At 42.5% G+C, this 20,676-nt stretch overlaps 1 pseudogene; it reads left to right on the top strand.

Annotated features, from left to right (window-relative positions):
• The first annotated feature begins 2,176 nt into the window (after positions 1-2,176).
• On the top strand, positions 2,177-9,302 carry LOC105718545 (large ribosomal subunit protein eL31-like; annotated as a pseudogene).
• The last annotated feature ends 11,374 nt before the right edge of the window (positions 9,303-20,676 follow it).

The raw sequence follows: 20,676 nt of genomic DNA, 5'->3' as shown, positions 1-20,676 counted from the left end.
TTACTTCATTCCCTGCATCTAGTTTAGCCTCTCCCACTAGGTTGGTGGGAAACCTCTTGAGACAGGTCTTTTGAGGTGAATAAGAGACTTTGCACAATGTAGATGTTAAGTGAGGAGCTGCTTATCCAGGAGACTTTAGGAAAGGCCTCTGGTCTTGGAGCTGTCTTGTTTTGCATTTAGGTGTTGATTAAGTCACCAATGCCCCTCCCAGACCCAGTGCCTCCCTTGTCTTAGTCCAAGTCTAGGGCTGGGATTCCATGTCCATGTGTATCTCAGTGTTTAATCCACACCCTACCACCACCCCCATATTTCAACTCAGTTCACCAAAATGTGCCCAAAGAAACCTGCAAAGACTGACATTCCCCTGAATGGGTAGGTGTGTACATGACGACACAGGGTTGGGATTGTGTGAACAGAACCGTGTGGTTCCCCTAAAGAGACCACGAACATCAGCAACACATTGAAACCTCTCCTTTCTGAAATGGAGCTGAGAAAAGGAGAGGCTGTAACCTCCATGGGGAGTCTACAACAACCAAGGAAGAACCCTCTTCCCCTTACACAAAAACACAAGAAAATGGGTGTCATAGTAGTGTGGTTTTTATATGCAATTGTCCAAAGAAAGCTGTGTCCCTTTGTGCCTTTCGGAGGCCCGAGAAGACCCACACAGGAGACTATCAGCCCCAGTGGGAAGGGAGAGGTGCAGAGAGAGAGATTGATGAAGGGTTCTGAAAGTCCGGAGGACGGAGAGGGTGCTTTCCTTTAAGTAGGAGAAACTTCCTCTGACTCAGAGGATCAGGGGAAGCTGTGGATAGGAAACAAGTAGGTTAAAAGTGGATACGTTCAGATGTATCCACCTCACCTCAGGAGAGGTGAGGATGTGTCCAGAGGAGTCAGATGATTGACAGGTCAGGAAGAAATAAAAACTCTTATTCCAATGGGCAGTCCTACCCAGCAGGACATTCCCAAGGCACCTGGGAAGAGATGTGGGAAGGGAGGACTTGGGAACAGAGGATCTGGGAAGCTGCAGCTCTGCTGAGCACCTCTGTGCTGTGCTGCTGTTCCAGTCCCTGCAAGTTCTGCAGCTTTTTCCTTTCATGGTCCAATGGCAGATGGCTGGTGAGTGAGGACCCTGAGCTGGACCCTCTGTGTTTTCACATTTGCTGACTACCACATTGGATAGGAGTCTTGATCCTCTGTGTCTCCCTTATAACAGAAACAGTCATAGAATTGTTGTGACTCGTCAGTGAGTTAACAAGTGTGAGGTCCTGAGAACAGTGCTTGGCACAGAGTAGGTGCTACCTCAATGTCAGCTGGTGTCATTATTTTTATATAATTATCAAATGTGTTTCTGATAAACTCTAAGGAGCTTTGTAGTCTCTGAAAACTGAGTTTGCACATCACTTTCTCTAAAACAGAGCAACCTACTCAAATACAGGCTAAAAGTTTTCACTTTGAAAAGAAAACTTATGTCTGTGTAATGTTTTATGAGTTCTTCTTTTCTCAAAGACATTAAAGATAGAATTTGTAAAAGATTTCTCAGCTGGGCACAGTGGCTTATACCTATAATCCCAGCACTTTGGGAGGCAGAAGCAGGCGGATCATGAGGTCAGGAGTTTGAGACCAGCCTAGCCAACATGGTGATACCATATCTCTACTAAAAATACAAAAGTTAGCCAGTCATGGTGGCACGCACCTGTAGTCCCAGCTACTTGGGAGGCTGAGGCAGAAGAATCGCTTGAACCTGGGAGGTGGAGGTTGCAGTGAGCTGAGATCGTGCCACTGCACACCAGCCTGGGCGACAAAGTGAGACTCTGTCTCGAAAAAAAAATTTCTCTCCCAAGTATATTTCATATACTGCTGCTATATTAATCTTTTAGAACCCAGTTCTAATTAATTGTCCATATTTTAAAATATCATTTAAAAATTGTACCCATCTTTATTAAGGTATAATTGATGGATATAAATTGTATATATTTATGGTGTATAACATGTGTTTTGATATGTTTATATTATTAACGGATTAATTCAATGATTAAAATATCTATCATCGCAAAACTTGTGTGATAAGAACACACAAAATTTTGTGTGATAAGAACTTACAATCTAATTTCTTAACAATTTTTATGAAAATGTTTAATAAAATATGAATGAAATAATATTTTATATTAGATCCTAAATGACAGGCACTGTTGTAAGCCTCTTTGAATCTCACGGCCACAATCCTATGAGCAGCGTGGCCATATTATTGATTGTAAATGTGGGGCACTTTGGAGACCATTTGGGAACCCTAAAAGGTGGGACCCCAAGACAACATAAACCAGGACTGTCCTGAGCAAACTGGATGTGTGGTCACCACCCTGTGAGGTGGGCAGATCATTCAAACCAAGCTACAGGACACAGAGATTCCACAGAATTTCCCGGGACACAGCTAGGAAGTGGCAGAAGCAGGATATGAAGCCAGGCATTCTGCTGCTCTCAACGCTTCTTGGCTGGACCCTGAGGGACATGCGCATCATGGCTCAGATGGGTCCTGGTGGCCTTGACTCCCACTGCTGCTCTATATGTACTCCGGTTGATTGTACCAGCCATTATTTTCTGCCTGAGACCTTTGTTCCCTGTGGCCTCCCCTCCTCAAGTGACCTTGCCTCAGACTCTCTGAGTTGAAATACTTCATCATTCCCAAAGTCACATCAAAGACAGCCCACAACTGGTCCCCCTTTCTCAGCCCCTGCATCTCCTGGATCTCCCTCTTCACAGGGCCCCTCGCTCTCCATGGGCAGCTCCATCCTGACATCTGCAGGACTGTGATGCTGACCTTTCCTCTCTGCTCATGCCCCCTGGACAGCATGTCCTCTGCATCTTCTGTCTTTGTGTGGCAACATTGTACAGTAGATGCTCAATAAATAATTTTGTAATTGATTTTCTGGAGTAGAATTTGATGTTTCACAAGATTTTCCTGATATTATATGTATATTATTAGATCTATTTAGAAATAAGGCCGGGCGTGGTGGCTCACACCTGTAATCGCAGCACTTTGGGAGGCCAAGGCAGGCAGATCACAAGGTCAGGAGTTCAAGACCAGCCTGGCAAATATGGTGAAACACCGTCTGTACTAAAAATACACAAATTAGCCTGGTATGGTGACGGGCACCTGTAGTCCTAGCTACTCAGGAGGCTGAGGCAGGAGAATCACTTGAACATGGGAGGAGGAGGTTGCAGTGAGCCGAGATCGAGGCACCACACTCCAGCCTGGGCAACAGAGCAAGCAAGAAGAAAGAAAGAAGAGATAGAGAGAGGGAAGGAAGGAAGGAGAAAAAAAAAGAGAAAGAAAGAGAAAGAAAGAAAGAAAGAAGAAGAAAGAAAGGAAAGAAAGAAAGACAGGTGTTCATCTATTTTGAATCTTTAGTAAAGGGAAGGATCAGACACAACAATATTTATACCAGTGTTCTCCTTTCTTGGATGAGGAGTTCAGGGTTAGGGTGTCAGGACACAGGTAAGGAGCAGAGGTAGTTGGAGACTGTGCCAACCAGGGCCTTGGCCACTTCAGTGTCCCTTTTCCCCAGAAATGACCATTTCCGTGACACTGTCTGACCTGGATCCACTTGATGAGTTCAGACCAGGAGCTGGATTTGGAAGCAGAGTCAGGAATAGGTTTCTGCCCCTGGCTAATTCTCCATGGCTCCTTCACCAAATTCCTGAACTTTACTCAACCTGACATTTCCCTATAATGTGTGGTTAAAGGCTTACTCCTGTACACACGTAACCATGGATTTAGTTCATCAAATATTTGTGCCGACAGGTCCCTTAAGTTCATAATTTTTCTTTTTTCTGATGCCCCATTTTCCTGGTAACTGAAATGATCCCAGAGTTGTGAATGTCCAGTCCTTACGGCCATTAGTAGAGTCATAGAGGAGAATTGAGGTAAAGTTTCCCACTCTGGAGCAGTGATGTCCCAACTAGGGCACATCTCCTTTCCTCTTTTCCTGACCCCTGCAGTTGTCAGTCCGGAGATGTTTTGGTTGTCAGGGCTGGATGGTAGTGGGAGCGCTATTGGCATCAAGTGGGCAAAAGCCAGGGGTGCTGTTGAACCTTCTACAGTGCACAGGTTAGACCCCAAAAGGTTTATTCACTCTTGATGTCACTAAGATTGAGAAATCCTGAGCTAGAGAAACATCTACCAGCATTCAAGATGCCAGCAAGAGTGGGGGCATCTTTGTTCTCCAGCGGGGCTGGGTCAGCCTCACGTCCATGCCTTTGCCCAGGCTGCTCCATGCACCTGGAGGCCTTACTTCCCCTGACTGTCATTTTCATCTTCTTGGTGCTTCATGGTCCAACTCAGCCATCACCTCTTCCACAAGCCTTCCTTTGTATATCCTTGAATTATATGGGCGTTTAAACTGTATAATAAGATCTCAGTGATATACACTGTGTCCTCTTTAGTTCTACATCTTATCTTTTCATTCAACTCGTTAATTAATTCTTTATAAAATTCATTCTTTTTCAACTTTTATTTTAGGTTCAGAGGTATGTGTACAGGATGTGCACATTTTTTACACAAGTAAACGTGTCATGGGGGTTTGTTGTACTGATTATTTCATCACCCAGGTATTAAGCATAGTACCAATTAGTTATTTTTTCTGATTCTTTTTCCTCCCACCCTCCACCCTCCAGTAGACCCCAGTGTCTGTTGTTCCCCTCTATGTGTCCACGTGTTCTCATTTATTAGCTTCTACTCATATGTGAGAATGTGAGGTACCTGGTTTTCTGTTCCTGCGTAAGTTTGCTAAGGATAATTGTCTGCAGCTCTATCCATGTCTCTGCAAAAGACATGATCTCATTCTTTTTTATGGCTACATAGTATTCCATGGTGCATATGTGCCGTATTTTCTTTATGCAGTCTATCATTGATGGGCATTTGGATTGGTTTCAAGTCTTTGCTATTGTAAATAGTGCTGCAATAAACGTACATGTGCATGTGTCTTTATAGTAGAATGATTTATAATCCTTTGTGTATATGTATTTTCAAAACATGCATTTGTATCAGCTTTTAAAAATAAAAGTTGCTGGGTCAAATGGTATCTAGAACCAGAAATACCATTTGACCCAGCAACTTTTATTTTTAAAAGCTGATATAGATGCATGTTTTGAAAAACAAAATAGTACAAAAAAGAATTTTATTAAAAGTGACCTTTCGTTGCCCTTCCCCTAGGGATCCCCCAATTCCATCCTCACCCTGAACTTCTTTCCCTGCAGAAGGATTTCCATGTTCTAAATAATTTTTATTGCTGTTTTCTTGAGTATCCACTAACTCCTATTTTAACTCCTGTTACCAAATCTTAAGTCTTCCTCTTACTTATTCTACTCCTTTCTGGTGGAGCATATTATCCAATACCTTTCTGAGAAAAAGTTCACTGGTGATAAAATGTTTGAGGATTTGCATGGCTGAAAATGTCTGTATTCTGTCTTCATGCTTGAATGATAGTAGGCTGGATGTAGATTCACATCTGTGTAGAATCACAGGTTGGGATCCTCTGAATTTTGAGTTGATTTTTCCTCTGCCATCCTGTTCTTGTGTTGATTCCATTTTTATTCCCCATCTTTGGATGATTCTTGTGTTTCTTTCTGGAAAGAAGACCTTTTCTTTAAGATGATGTTTCAAAACATTAACAAAAGATTTTTTGATATGGGAAATTAGTGGATTTTTAAATCTCATTCCAATCTTAATTTCACACATTTTTTCTAGGACATTTTCTTGTATTTTTTGGGGGGGTGACTTTCTTCCCACCATGATTTCTCTCATTCTGGATTTTTTTTTTTTAGTTGGACATAATGGATTCATCCTCTAGCTTTGTTTTCTTTTATCTTACACATTTTTTTCTTTAACTTTTCAACTACATTTTTGTTACACTATTTTAATATTTTTTCCAATTTTTAATTAAGTGTTCCAGCTATCATATTTTTAATTTTTCTAGGGTTCTTTGTTATCATTCACATACTTTCTAAGCCATAAAAGGAAAAATACAGCTTAGTAATCTGGACTTTCTGAAGCACCCATGAAACTGTCCCAAGACACAAAGCATGTGCCAGGCCCAGGAAACAGGAACCAAGCATATAGCACTATGAGTCCATTAAGAACTTTCCAATTTCCTCTCTCTCCTCTTCTCCTAAGCCCTAACTCTGTCAGAAACCACGCTTGGAAGAGAAAAGATGAAAATGTAAGAAAAACGGAAGTATAAGAAGAGAAAGAAAGAAAAAAAATTTTTTAAACAATGTGAAGCTTAGATTGTCATACAAACTTAAATATTCTAATTTGAGTTATTAAGTTCTATAAAAAGTGAGATGATTCATTGAGGCATACATTTTAAAAAAGGCAATTACCAGATAAAAACTTTGTATTCAGAATATTGAGCTTGTCATAGAGTGTAAGATGGATCGTGGGAAGAAGACACTGGAGAAAAAGTGCCTAGGCAGAAATTGATAATATTTATCCAGGGGGCACATTATGAGACTCTACTTAGCTCAGTGGTCATGAGAGACACCTTAAAAGATAAAGTCAAGAGACCCTGCATGAGTCAATTATATGTCCTTGGTAAACCTCAATCTCAGGTTTTTGAGCTATATGTTCAAAACTAGTAATATCCTCAACTAAAAAGAAATCCAGGATTCGAATCAATGAGAGCATAGACACTGAGAAATTTGCTAACTGTAGGATGCTGGCAGGTCTAGGAAGGCATTTCCAGGTGTAAAACACAGGCCCAGCTCCTCTGGAGTTACATTCCTCCTGCCCCTCAGAGAGCAGCAGTCCTTGCATTTTTCAAATTGTATTCTCATTTCATGAAATTTGTAATTTCAATCATTTTTAAGTGTACAATTATGTGGCCTTCAGTGCCTCATGATGTTGTCGCACTATACATTTTTTTTCTTTTTTTTTTTTTTTTTTTGAGACCCCAAGTCTCACTCTGTCGCCCAGGCTGGAGTGCAGTGGCACCATCCCGGCTCACTGCAACCTCTGCCTCCTGGGTTCAAGTGATTCTCCTGCCTCAGCCTCCTGAGTAGCTGGGATTACAGGCCATGCCACCACGCCCTGCTAATTTTGTATATTTAGTAGAGACGGGGTTTTGCCATGTTAGCCAGGCTGATCTCAAACTCCCAACCTCTGGTGATCCGCCCACCTCGGCCTCCCAAAGTGCTGGGATTACAGGCATGAGCCACTGCACCTGACCTCACACTATACATTTCTAAGATATTCTCATTCCAATCAGAAACTCTGTCCACTTTAAACAATGACTCCCAATACCCTCTTCCCCCTGTTCCTGCCCAGGCAGTCTTGCTGGATCCCACTTCACTCTCTTTAACAGCATCTCAGGGAGGGAAACGTTACTGTGTGTGGCATGAATGTGATTAACTTGTAATGGTGGAAAGAGTGAGCACCTTGCAACCCCCAGGCTTCAAAGGCTATAAAGTAGCTAAGGAAGAGGCCCTAAGTGACAGCCTTGGTGATGTCAGGAGTCAGTATCTGCCTATGAACAAGGTGTAGACTGAACTCTTCATGAGTTCTGCACATTTTTTAACTGCAAGTATTTTCTGGTGTTATTAACATAGAAATTTCTTTTAAAAGTAATGTTTAATAATAACTACTGTTATTTATTGTTTTCTCAATTGTATAATAACTATTATTATTTAAAGATGAGTTTAGGGTAAAACATAAGTCCCCTTACTTGAAACCTTTCAGAAGCCCTCTTGTCATTTAGGGTTGTTGAAAGAGGATAGGATCACGTTTCAGTTTTGGGGGGGCTCACACTGGCATGAAAAAGGAGGATTTATCACAGGTAGGGTTCACAGAGGCTGGGAGACAATTTAGGAAACTCATCTGAGTTGAGTTTGGAAGGACTCAGACAAGACTGTTAGGTGGTTGTGTGATGGGAAAGAATGGACTCACGGAGGTGATGCTGTGGCCGTGAAGTCAATAGAACTTAGTGTACAGTGTCAGGAGGGAGGGAGCGGTAGTTGGCTGATTTAAGCCTCCATCTCCTAAAAGATATCCACATTTGAATACCTGGAATCTGTGAATGTTCCGTTACAAGATGAAAATGCATTGTGTAGACGTGATTCAGTTAAGGATCTTCAGATGAGGACATTATTCTGAATAATCTGGTGCTTCGTAACCCCAGCTCCTGTATTTAGTATCTAAAAGTCAGAGGGGAATTTGACATGGAAAAGAAAGGAGATGGAAACGTATCACAGAGGCAGAAGGTGGAGTGATGTGGCCACAGGGCCAAGATGGTCAGCACCCACACGGCGAGAGAGCCCTGCTGCCCCCGACCTCCCCACAGTGATACCAGTGTTCGGCTTTTGATTCCTAGAGGTACGAGAGAATCAGTTGGGGTGTGTTTTTCTTTTCTTTACTTACTTTCTTTCTTTTTTTGAGACAGAGTCTTGCTCTGTCACCAGGCACCAGGCTGGAGCGATCTTGGCTCACTGCAATCTCCACCTCCCGGGTTCAAGCAATTCTCCTGCCTCAGCCTCCTAAGTAGCTGGGACTACAGGTGTGCGCCACCACACCCAGCTAATTTTTGTATTTTTAGTAGAGACGGGATTTCACCATGTTGGTCAGGTTGGTCTCAATCTCTTGACCTCGTGATTTGCCTGCCTCGGCCTCCCAAAGTGCTGGGATTACAGGCATGAGCCACCCGGCTCCTTCCTTCCTTCCTTCCTTCTTTCTTTCTTTTTTCTTTCTTTTTTTGACAAAGTTTTACTCTTGTTTCCCAGGCTGGGGCACAATGGCATGACCTCAGCTCACTGCAACCTCTGCCTCCCAGTTTCAAGCGATTCTGCTGCCTCAGCCTCCCAGCAGCTGGGACTACAGGCATGCCCACCACCATGCCAAGGTAATTTTTGTATTTTAAATAGAGATGGGCTTTCCAACTTGAACCAGGCTGAAAGGTTCCCGCAGAGAAAGGTGGCGAGAAAAAAAAGGACCATTCTGCCATCAACGAGGTGGTGACCCCAGAATACACCATCAACATTCACAAGCGCACCCATGGAGTGGGCTTCAAGAAGGGTGCCCCTCGGGCACTCAAACAGATTTGGAAATTTGCCATGAAGGAGATGGGAACTCCAGATGTGCACATAGATACCAGGCTCAACAAAGCTGTCTGGGCCAAAGGAATAAGAAATGTCCCATACTGAAACCATGTGCAGTGGTCCAGGAAATGTAATGAGGATGACGATTCACCAATAAGCTTTATACTTTGGTTACCTATATACCTGTTACCACTTTCAAAAATCTACAATGTGGATGACAACTAATTGCTGATTGTCAAATAAAGTTATAAAACTGCCAAAAAAAAAATAGAGATGGCTAGGCTGGTCTCGAACTCCTGACCTCAGGTGATACACCTGCCTCGGCCTCCCAAAGTGCTGGGATTATAGGCATGAGCCACTGCACCCGGTGGAGAATCAGTTGTTTTAAGCCACCAAGCTTTCGGAGGTTTCTTCCTGCAGCCACACGACACCAAGCCAGGAACCTGTGGCATCTTCTTGGGTCCTGGTCAGGGGACTTGCTGAGGTCGTGCATTAGCCTGGATGGGCTCATGAAAAACGAGGCAGGCTCGTGGCAGGCTCTGTGCTCACTTTTACATCCTGCTCCTGAAATGACTGTGGAGTATGCCCTGGGAGCTGTCCAATTGACAGGGGTGCTGATCTCTGGAGCTCTTAGGAGAGCCTGAGGAAGGAAGCATTCGCCTCAGCTGCTGGTGAGTGACGCCGACACTGAGGAGTGCTCTGAGTGTGGGGAGTAAAACAATGTGAACTCCCTGTTTAAATCTGGAGATGCCCTCAAATTGTGATAAATTGAAAATAATGTATGCTGGACATGACAGAGGAGGGAAACCACCATACACAGATGGCACCAAATAGGCTGGTTGTTGTTCTGAGGGGACATCAAACTAGGGCTGCTGCTGATGGGAACCATGTCCCTGGACACCCAGGCAGGCTGGGAGATCCCTCAGTCCAAAACCAGCAGGAACGTTGTAACTCCTGTTTCCACGTTACCATGGCTGAAGGATGCTAAGTCTGTAAGGAATGCAGGATGATTCTTACCAAATATCTCCCTCTGGGATGCCTGGACTCAAGTCCCATTGGTAACAAGATGCTTGTTCTCTGGAGTTGGTTATCAGCCATAGCAAAAGACCACTTACCTATGAAAACTACCCTCGATTCAAGGCCCAAGACTGCAGGATTATAAGAAGACCCATGAGATGTGCAAGGCAAGTGATTTGTTAAAGCAAGACATTGAAGCCTTTACATATTTTAGTGAAGATCATGTACATTGAAAGACTATGAAACCCAGGATGAGAGGTCTTCATATCACGCATTACATTTCACCACTATTTTCACCTGAAATAGAAAGAAAAAAAAAGAAAGGAAGGTGGGGTCATTCAGGCTGCTGCTGGAGATGACAGGCTAACATTTAAGAGATCAATAGAATCTTTACCCCAAAGGCAATTGGAAAGGCAGAGGCAAGAACTCAGTTTGGGAAACAGGCCTCGACCAGGTGGCCTGACAATACCCATGCTAGTGAGAAAGCAGCCTTTCTCCCACCTGGCCAATAGTCCTGGGAAGACCAAGGAGTGAGGCCCAGGGTTTTCATGGAGGGAGAGGAAAGTGGTGGACAGAGCAACCAGAGAGATTGCCTGGGCTGTCCCAAGTCTGTGGAGTCTACTGATCCCTGCAATGTGAGAGCCAAGGCTGTGAAACCAGGCAGGACAGGGAGGGCCTCTGGGAAGCACGAGTTCCAAGAGGCTCCAGCCTTCTCATGCGCGCATCTACCTCAGGGCCTAGGCACTTCTCAGCCTTCATCCTGCAGCTTCTATGGGTATTTGCAGCTGAACTTCAGGACAGCAACCCAGAGGTAGCCAGGGTGAAAGGGCCCTGGAATCCTCTGAATTCTTGAGAAATAATACAGAGAACATCTCATTCTATGGTACTGTAGGAGGTAGCACAGCAAAGCTTTTGGCCCACTGGCCATGGTGAGGAGAGAGTCGTGGATGAAGAGGGGAGTGTGGGCGCTCAGGAGCTGGGAGGGGCTCCTGACTCTGCAGAAGCTGCAGAGAAGCCCAGCCCACCAACACTGTATCTAGGAGGCCTGCCTCTAAGTCCCTCCCTACAATCTCTCCCTGTTCAAGGCTCCTGCACTCCCCAGGACATTCTGCAGTGACTGTATCCACTGCGTGAGTGCAGGTCATCTTCAGGAAAGTTCCCAGAGGGAGACAGCTGTGCTTGGTTCTTCACCATTCCTACCTGAATCCCAGCTCACTCCTGTATCCTCAGCACACTCTGGCAACACATCAGCCAGGCAGGTGATCTGAGGAAGAGAAACGCAGGATGCTGTGTGCAGCTGAGTTGAATTCTGCAGATGAAATGGTAGCACCCACTCTGTGGACCCAGGTGATCTTCTCAAGAGGTGACCAGTAAGGCAGGTGCCCCACCACCTGCATCCCCCACAGGGCAGCAGCTGACCTCACTTCACACTGTGCTGCTCACCAGAAGCCTCTATGCCTAAAAAAGAAAGAAATTACTAGGGCTTTCTGAAGGAGAAGTTGTTTCCCAAAAGCTATCTGACCCTTGCATTTCTTCACTTCCAAATTGGCTGCAGCAGTTTCTGGAGGTGCATCAAATTTGGCAATTTGTAATCTGAATGAAGGTTCATTTAAGAATAAGAAGCCCTCAACAGGACCTGGTGTGTGTTGTTCTGCTCTCTGTGTCCACGTGTCATGGTTTAGCACTAGTTCTATATATGTCATGGTTTGCTAGTAGTTCCTACTTTAGAGCACAGCCAAGATCCATGAAATCACCTACTTGCAGAACTACATAAACACATAGATACACCATTTCTCTCTGACACAAACAGGGAAGGAAACCCAGATCATGGTCTCTGAGTCTACAGACCCATGGACATGGGCTTGAGGACTAAGGCCTCTTTTGCAGCAGGCAGGTCTGTGAAGCATTCTCACTCTCTGTGGTCCAGAGCTCATCCTGGCATAGGCTTGGCATTCACCTTGTTAGGTGTATGGTCCATTGGGGAAGATATGTATCTCTCAGAGAGGATTGTTTGCATGTACCACTCTTAACACCAGTGCAGGATTTTTTAGTTTTCATCACTAATGCTTTTAATTGTTCCCCAAGATTCATTCTTTCCACCCATGGGCACTGTTGCCTGACACAGATGACTTGGTTAATGCTTCTTTTCACAGACTCTGCTGGAACTATGCCCCTCTCATTTTCAGCAATTCCAAAGTTGTTGTTTTACAAATGTGTAGTCAGTTTATTGCACATTTTCCTGGACTGTTAGCTCCATAATCACAAGGGTCATTATCTGGTTTTGTTCATCCTGGCTTAGCACAGTGGCTGGCATGGAGTAGAAGATCAGCAAGCCACCTTGTAACAAATGAATCTGTGAATTAACAAACTGCTAAACATGCGATGGTCATGTTTAGTGTAAAAGAATGCTCATGGTGCCTCCCTGTGGACAGTTAAGGGTGAAAGGTGAGTAGTGTCATGGTGACTGTGAAAGAAATTCAGTGGTTTTTCAAATCACTAGAGAGAACAGTGGTAAGAGGATGATGCTACACCAACCACCCCAACTCCTAATCTTCTAGTTCAAGCCAAGACTTCAAAGACAATTTTAAGGGCTGGCCGTGGTGACTCATGCTTATAATCCCAGCACTTTGGAAGGCTGAGGCGGGTTGATCACCTGAGATCAGGAGTTTGAGACCAGCATGGCCAACATAGAGAACCCTGTCTCTACTAAAAATACAAAAATTAGCTGGGTGTGGTGGTGCATGCCTATAATCCCAGCTACTCGGGAGGCTGAGGCAGGAGAATTGCTTGAACCCGGAAGGTGGAGGTTGCAGTGAGCTGAGATCGGGCCACTGCACTCCAGCCTGGGCGACACTGCCAGACTTGGTCTCAAAAAAATAAATAAATAAAAATTTTCAAGGAAATTTAATATCAACTCACCAAGTTCTATATAGAATAACAGGAACTCCTCTTTAGTTTCTCTTCCAATTAGGAGGATCAGAACCCCTAAGTTTCCAGGGTCCCAATAGTAGAGCAGCCCATGGGGACTCCTCATCTGCCTCTCCTCTGTCATGAACAGAGTGCTCCACGGAAACACAGGGAAGACATGACATGGTCTGGGTGATGGCATTGAGATGTCAGGCATGGAATACAGGGCAGCATATCTGGGTACTGCTCAGGGACACACAACATTTGATTCACAAAACAAAATGTGTGGAAGGAGCCCAGGGAAGAGCATGAGAGAAGTTGACACAACATAAACAAAGTGGCTTGTGAGGGACATCAGGTAGACAGGTGAAGCTGAAACCAACAGGTGCATATGGTAGGTAGAACAGGGAAGGGTTTGTGGCTGGAGAACAGCATGGGCCAAATGGGGGGGAGCTTGTACTTTCCTCTGTGGGTCATGACAGCAGAATGGGTAGGAGAGGTGAGACACCTTCAGATTTCGTTACCCCACTGCTTTTATTTTCCTGATGTTTTCAAATCTCAGGTCAAAATAACATAGATTTTCATACTTAATAGGACAGCTATGGTAAAACAGGCAAGGAAACTAAGAATTTTGATAATAATGTTGTAACAAGGATGAGCAGAGGTAGCAATTCTTGTATACTCTTGGTGTGAATGTAAAATACTGCAGCTGCCATGGAAAAGCATGGGGGTCTCTCAAATTAAAATAGAAAATATCATAGGATTAAGGAATTTCTCCTCTCATGATATCGCCAGAAGAACTGAAATTAGCATCTTGTAGAGATATTGCATGCGCATGTTGTTGTTTTTTGTTTTTTGTTTTGTTTTGTTTTGTTTTTTTTGAGACCTAGTCTCGCTCTGTCACCAGGCTGGAGTGCAGTGGCACGATCTCAGCTCACTGCAACCTCTGCCTCCTGAGTTCAAGCAATTATTCTGCCTCAGCCTCCCAAGTAGCTGGGATTATAGGCACGCATCACCACGCCTGGCTAATTTTTGTATTTTTAGTAGAGACAGGGTTTCACCATGTTGGCCCGGATGGTCTCGACTTCCACCTGCCTCAACCTCCCAAAGTGCTGGGATTACAGGCATTAGCCATTGCCCCTGGCCGCATACGCATGTCTTTAAGAACATTACATCAGTTAGGAAGGGGAAAACAACCCAGTGCTTATCCCCAGATGAGTGGATGAAGCAAATCTAGGTATTGGTGGAATGGAATCTTATTCAGACTCAAAAAAATGAAAGAAAGAAAAGAAAATTCAGATACAGACTGTAGAATTCAAGATAGATGAACTAGAGTGCATTGTGCTATATGAAATAATCCAGTCATAAAAACAAATATAATATGATTCCACTTAGGTGTGGTATCTACAGTAGCCAAATTCATAGAAACAGAAAATGGAAGAGTGGTTTCCAGAGGTTGGAGGAAAAAAGATACTGGGAGTTATTGTTTAATGATAGAGCATTTCCAGTTCCCTCCAAAAAAAGTTTCTGGAAATTAATTGTACAACAAAGTGAATGTACTTAATACTACTTAGGTGCACACCAAGAAATGTTTAAGATGATACCCTTTACATTTGTGTATCACAATGAAAACAAAATGTAAATCTCCTGGGCATGAAGTCAAAACTATACCTTCCAAGCACCTGAATTCTGAGCTACATGCTTCTGTAGGTTAAAAATCAAGAAAGCCTTGAGCACATTCTCTTCCCTAAGCCCATTCTTTCTGTGACTCATTTATTTTGAAAACAAACCATTTTTTATCCTTGAGCACACAAGCATTGGCTTGGTTTCACAGAATAGATTGTTCCATGAAAATCCAGTCACCAAACATACACTGAGCTCATTCTATTTGGAGACATGTAGGTCCTGAGGATTGCAAAAACTTCTGTAGCTAATGAGAATAGTGATAATGAAAAGACTAACGATAGTTTTGAATTTATATGTTCATACACATATTTCACATATATGAAAATTCATTATATTCACATCCTTGTTGCCAAAGTATAAGATATGAGCTACTACATTTCCAGTATTATAGTTGATACAACTGGCTTGCAGAAAATAAGAAACCTGTTCACAGTTGCACAGTTTGAAAGCCAGAAGGTCTGGCTCAGGCATTGATAATGTGTGAGTTGTGAAGTAACAAAGTGCTTCTCTCAGTCCATACATCTGGCAATGGTGACATGTGAGTGGGCTGGAGATGGATGAAGATTAATTTTTATGTCTGCTGCTTCTTTCATTTCACTTTTTGACTCAAATGAATTCTTCTAATCAATGATGTCTCATGCTACCTCCTTCATTTAGTTCACTTCTTTTTTTTCCCCCTTTTCCTTTTAAAAAAAAATCCTATACTGACAATTAGCAAGTTGCTGGCAAGAAGAGGAGCAACAGGAACCCTCATTCATTGACTGGTGGGAATGCAAAATGGTACAACCATTTGGAAGACAGTGTGGCAGTTTCTTATTTAAGTGAGCATATTTTTACCATAAATTTTAGTAAGTATGCTCCTTGATATTGATCTAAATTAGCTGAGATTTTCTTTCCATACAAAAATGTGGACACACACATTCATAGCAGTTTGATTGAAAGTTGCCAAAACTGGGAAGCAACTGAGGTTTTTAATAGGTCCGGGGATTATTACTCTGTGATACATACAGTGGAATATGATTCACCATCAAGAAGTGAAGTATTATACCATGAAGAGACAAATCTTCATTTGAGAACAAATGGACACAGGGAGGAAAACATTACACACTGGGGCCTGTCAGGGTGTGAGGGGCTAGGGGAGGGATAGCATTAGGAGAAATACCTAATGTAACTGAGAGTGTGATGGATGCAGCAAACCACCATGGTATGTGTATAACTATGTAACAAACCTGCACGTTCTGCACATGCACCCTAGGACTTAAAGTATAATTTTTTAAAAAGGAAATCTAAATGAATGGAGGCACACACCTGGTTCCTGGATAAAACACTAAAATATTTAAAGATATCAACTTTGCTCTGTTCTTCTAGAAATTTGATGTTGCCTCTAACAGATATTTTTTAACTTTCATTTTAGGTTCAGGGTACATGTGCAGGTTTGTAACATAGGTCAACTGATATCATGGGAGCTTTTTGTATGGATCATTTCATCACTCAGGTTTTTTTTATTAAACTTTAAGTTCTGGGATACATGTGCAGAATGTGCAGGTTTGTTACATAGGTATGGATGTGCTATGATGATTTGCTGCATGCATCAACCTGTCATCTACATTAGATATTTCTCCTAATGCTATCCCTCTCCTAGCCCCCCACCCACTGACAGACCCAGTGTGATGTTCTTCTCCCTGTGTTCATGTGTTCTCATTGTTCAACTCCCACTTATGAGTGAGAACATGCGGTGTTTGGTTTTCTGTTCTTGCATTAGTTTGCTGAGAATGATGTTTTCCAGCTTCACCCGTGTCCCTACAAAAGACATGAACTCATCCTTTCTTACGGCTGCATAGTATTCCATGGTGTATATGTGCCACATTTTCTTTACCCAGTCTATCCTTGATGGGCATTTGGGTTGGTTCCAAGTCTTTGCTGTTGTGAACAGTGCTGCAGTAAACATATGTGTGCATGAGTCTTTATAGTAGAATGATTTATAATTTTTTTGCTATATACCCAGTAATGGGATTGCTGGGTCAAATGGTATTTCTATTTCTAGATCCTTGAGGAATCGCCATACTGTCCTCCACAATGGTTGAACTAGTTTACTCTCCCACCAACAGTATACAGTCATTCCTGTTTCTCCACATTCTCTCCAGCATCTGTTGTTTCCTGACTTTTTAATGACCACAATTCTAACTGGCCTGAGATGGTATCTCAATATGGTTTTGATTTGCATTTCTCTGATGACCAGTGATGATGGTCATTAGAGAAATGCAAATCAAAACCACATTGATTTGTTGGCAGCATGAATGTCTTCTTTTCATATGTCTGTTGGCAGTATAAACGTCTTCTTTTGAGAAGTGCCTGTTCATAGCCTTCATTCAGTTTCTGATGGATTGTTTGGTTTTTTTTTTTTCTTGTAAATTTGTTTAAGTTCTCTGTAGATTCTGGATGTTAGCCCTTTGGCAGATGAGTAGATTGCAACATTTTTCTCCCATTCTGTAGGTTGCCTGTTCACTCTAATGATAGTTTCTTTTGCTGTGCAGAATCTCTTTAGTTTAATTAGATCCCACTTGTCTATTTTGGCTTGTGTTGCAATTGCTTTTGGTGTTTTAGTCATGAAGTCCTTGCCCATGCCTATGTTCTGAATGGTATGGCCTAGGTTTTCTTCCAGGGTTTTTAGGATTTTAGGTCTTACATTTAAGTCTTTAATCCATCTTGAGTTAATTTTTGTATAAGCTATAAGGAGGGGGTCCAGTTTCAGTTTTCTGCATATGGCTAGCCAGTTTTCCCAACACCATTTATTAAATAGGGAATCCTTTCCCCATTGCTTGTTTTTGTCAGGTTTGTCAAAGACCAGATGGTTGTAGATGTCATCACTCATGTATTAAGCCTAGTACCCAACATTATTTTTTCTGATTCTCTCCCTCCACACTCAAGTTGGCTTCACTGTCTGTTGTTCCCCTCTGTGTCCCCATGTGTTCTCATCATTTAGCTCCCACTTACAAGTGAGAACACATAGTATTTGGTTTCCTGTTCCTGAATTAGTTTGCTAAAGATAATGGCCTCCAGATCCATCCATGTTACTGAAAAAAATATGATCTCATTCTTTTTTATGGCTCACAATATTTTATGGTGTATATGTACCACATTTTCTTTCTTAAATCTTCCATTGATGGATATTTAGGCTGGTTCTATATCTTTGCTATTGTGAATAGTGTTGCAATGAACATATGCATGCATGCGTCTGTATGTTAGAATGATTAATTTTATTTTAGGTATATACCCAGTAATGAGATTGCTAGGTCAAATGGTAGTTCTGTTTTTAGCTCTTTGAGGAATTGACACAATGATTTCCACAATGGCTAAACTAATTTACACTTCCACCAACAGTGTGTAAGCATTTTCTTTTCTCTGCAGCCTCTCTAGTATCTGTCTAACAGAATCTTACTAGGGCAGTTTGATGTTTTGTTTAGTGCTGTTTGGATCTTTCAAAATTAGCATGTATCCATTGATTGAGGAGTGAGAAGAAGCCCGATATGGGGATCAGACTACCTGGCTCAAGCTCAGCTCTGGCATTTTCTACCTGTGAGTTCTTCAGCAAGTGGCTTAGCCTTGCAGCCATAGGTTTTCGTTTTGAAATCAGGTGAAAGCATGGTCTACATTACAGGATTTACATAAGGAATAAATGTATTAGTGGAGGAAAACACATATCGCAGCATCTGAGCACTAAATGTCAATTCCTGTAGTTACGTAACCAAAGAAAAAACATAAGTCAAAGAAAATCAATTAACCAATCTTTCTCAACATAAAATATCACACTGAATCTAACTGATTCTGCCTAGAAGGAATGTTCATGCACCCTAAGTGTTAACAAAGAGTGCTTCAGAAGCTGGTTCTGGTTCTGTTGAGATTTCCCCCAGTTAAGATTATTACCTTTCCGTAACATAATTTATGGTAAGATGAAAGTGAATATGTTCATGCACAATAAGGGTTAACAAAGAGTGCTTCAGAATCTGCTTCTGGTTCTGTTAGGGTTTCCCCCAGTTAAGATTATTACTTTTCCATAACGTAATTTATGGTAAGACCAAAGTGACTTATTATCGTAATATGTCTAAGGGAGGGGTTTGGGGTGTTTCTAAGGGAGGGTAAGTATTATTGATCCCCAAGGCACACAGAGTCCTTGGGTTCCTGTCCTCACCAGGATGTTTGGGGCCTGGTGTCCTTCTGCCTGATGGTACTACTCAGGGATTCTCTAGGGATTCAAATTGGTGAACATCTTTCTAAAAGATGGAAACATTTAGAGGATCAACCAGAATCCTAATGACCAAGAACTTGACCATACACTTATCAGGTGGTCACTGTGGTTATTGTTTCCACCTCCTCTTCCACATAAAGGAATCCCAGAGGGTGAACTGTCTTGCAGAGAACTGGGCCAGGTCCTCACCCCTCTTCTTCACCCTCTCCACAGTCCATAAGGTGTGCTGGCCCACACTTGAGGTACCTGCACGTCTTAGTAAGTTGGCCCCACATGTGAACAGCACACATGAGGACAGCAAGCCACAGTCTCATTGGAGGTCCCAAGCCAAAGAGAGACATTTTAATCCCCTACAAGAGCAGGTGCCACTTAGGATGATGAAATGGTGTAGATTTTCTCCATCTCATTCTGGAGAGAAAAGTAGTTGCCCTGTGGCACCCACAATAGGTTTAATGATGTGTTTCATAAATATTATAAGAACTGCATGGAGAAGCAGAGCAAATAACCTCAGGATATGTGAGATCAACCAGGAAACTCATGAACTGATCCTCACTGTGTGTTCCTAGGGACAGTTTACTTTGGGGAATTTGAACTTTACTCACTAAAAAGGCCTTCCTGCCCCCCCCCAAGAGTCTATTGCATTGAAAGAGACAATACAAAACCTTTTCTACCATCTGTATTGACCTTCTTAATGTTATTAGCTCTGACACTTACAGGCAACAAACTTTCCAGCTATTAGCTTTTTGATAGGTCAGACAAGTGACCTCCAACTGTCTGAAAAATTAAGGCCAAGACTCTAGATTACAATCATAGGATGCATGATAGGGCTTACATTTTGGAGCTCCAGATTTGTTTTTTCTAATGTGTCTCCTCATTGCTAAAACTCTGTGTATTTCACATGGCAGAACCTTGTGGCAACTGGCTCCTGTGGGTTCTCCAGTGGAAGGCACTGCTGGGAGACTGGAAGACTGGAGGAGGCAGAAGTAATATTTCTCTACTGCTGACATTGCCTCTTGCAGTCATTATGGCAGCAGCACCTGCAGCACCCAGTAGCCTGGCAGGGAAGAGTGTATAGTGATGGCTTCCATTCCTGCTGAGATAGCTCCATTTCAGGAAGAGCAGCCTCCCCTTCGCCTGCAGTCTTGGGATCTGGATGGCACCATTTTTCTTTTTCTCTCCCAGCCCTAGGGGTGATATGGTCTTTCTGCCATTATTAATCAGTGGGCATCCTTTACAACCCTTTTTTTCTTCTGTAACCCTTCATACCCACTAATACCAATTCCTGCATGAAATTTTATCTGTTCAATTTACCTATAATATTTTCTATTTCTTGATGGACACCAACTGACAAACACTAAAAAAAAAATCTTAAATGAATATGGACTTCAAGATATGTGGCTTGCAGAATGACAAAGGGAAAAGGAAAGCCCTGTCATGGGCAGGGCTATATGTCACATTGACTGCCACTTGGAGAGAGAATTAATGAGTCACCAATCTTTATGACCCCGAGATTTTGTTTTCTGGATAAATATCCTCACATCTTCAAAATCATGTGATCAGCACCCTTGACCAATGGTATTTTTGCTAATATACGTTTCCTTGATAGTTAGCACTACCTAATATTTAGTGATTCTGCGTTTTTTCAGCTTGATCACTTGATCTTGGAACTTAATGAACCTATGGAAAAATCAGTTGTCCCATTTTTACTCCTGTCTTGTGTTGAGAAAAAACACTTA

The sequence above is a fragment of the Aotus nancymaae genome, unplaced genomic scaffold, assembly GCF_030222135.1.
Source record: "Aotus nancymaae isolate 86718 unplaced genomic scaffold, 86718_ANA_hifiasm-v0.15.2.pri h1tg000059l, whole genome shotgun sequence".
Classification (NCBI taxonomy): domain Eukaryota; kingdom Metazoa; phylum Chordata; class Mammalia; order Primates; family Aotidae; genus Aotus; species Aotus nancymaae.
This window is presented reverse-complemented; position numbering and strand designations above follow the sequence as displayed.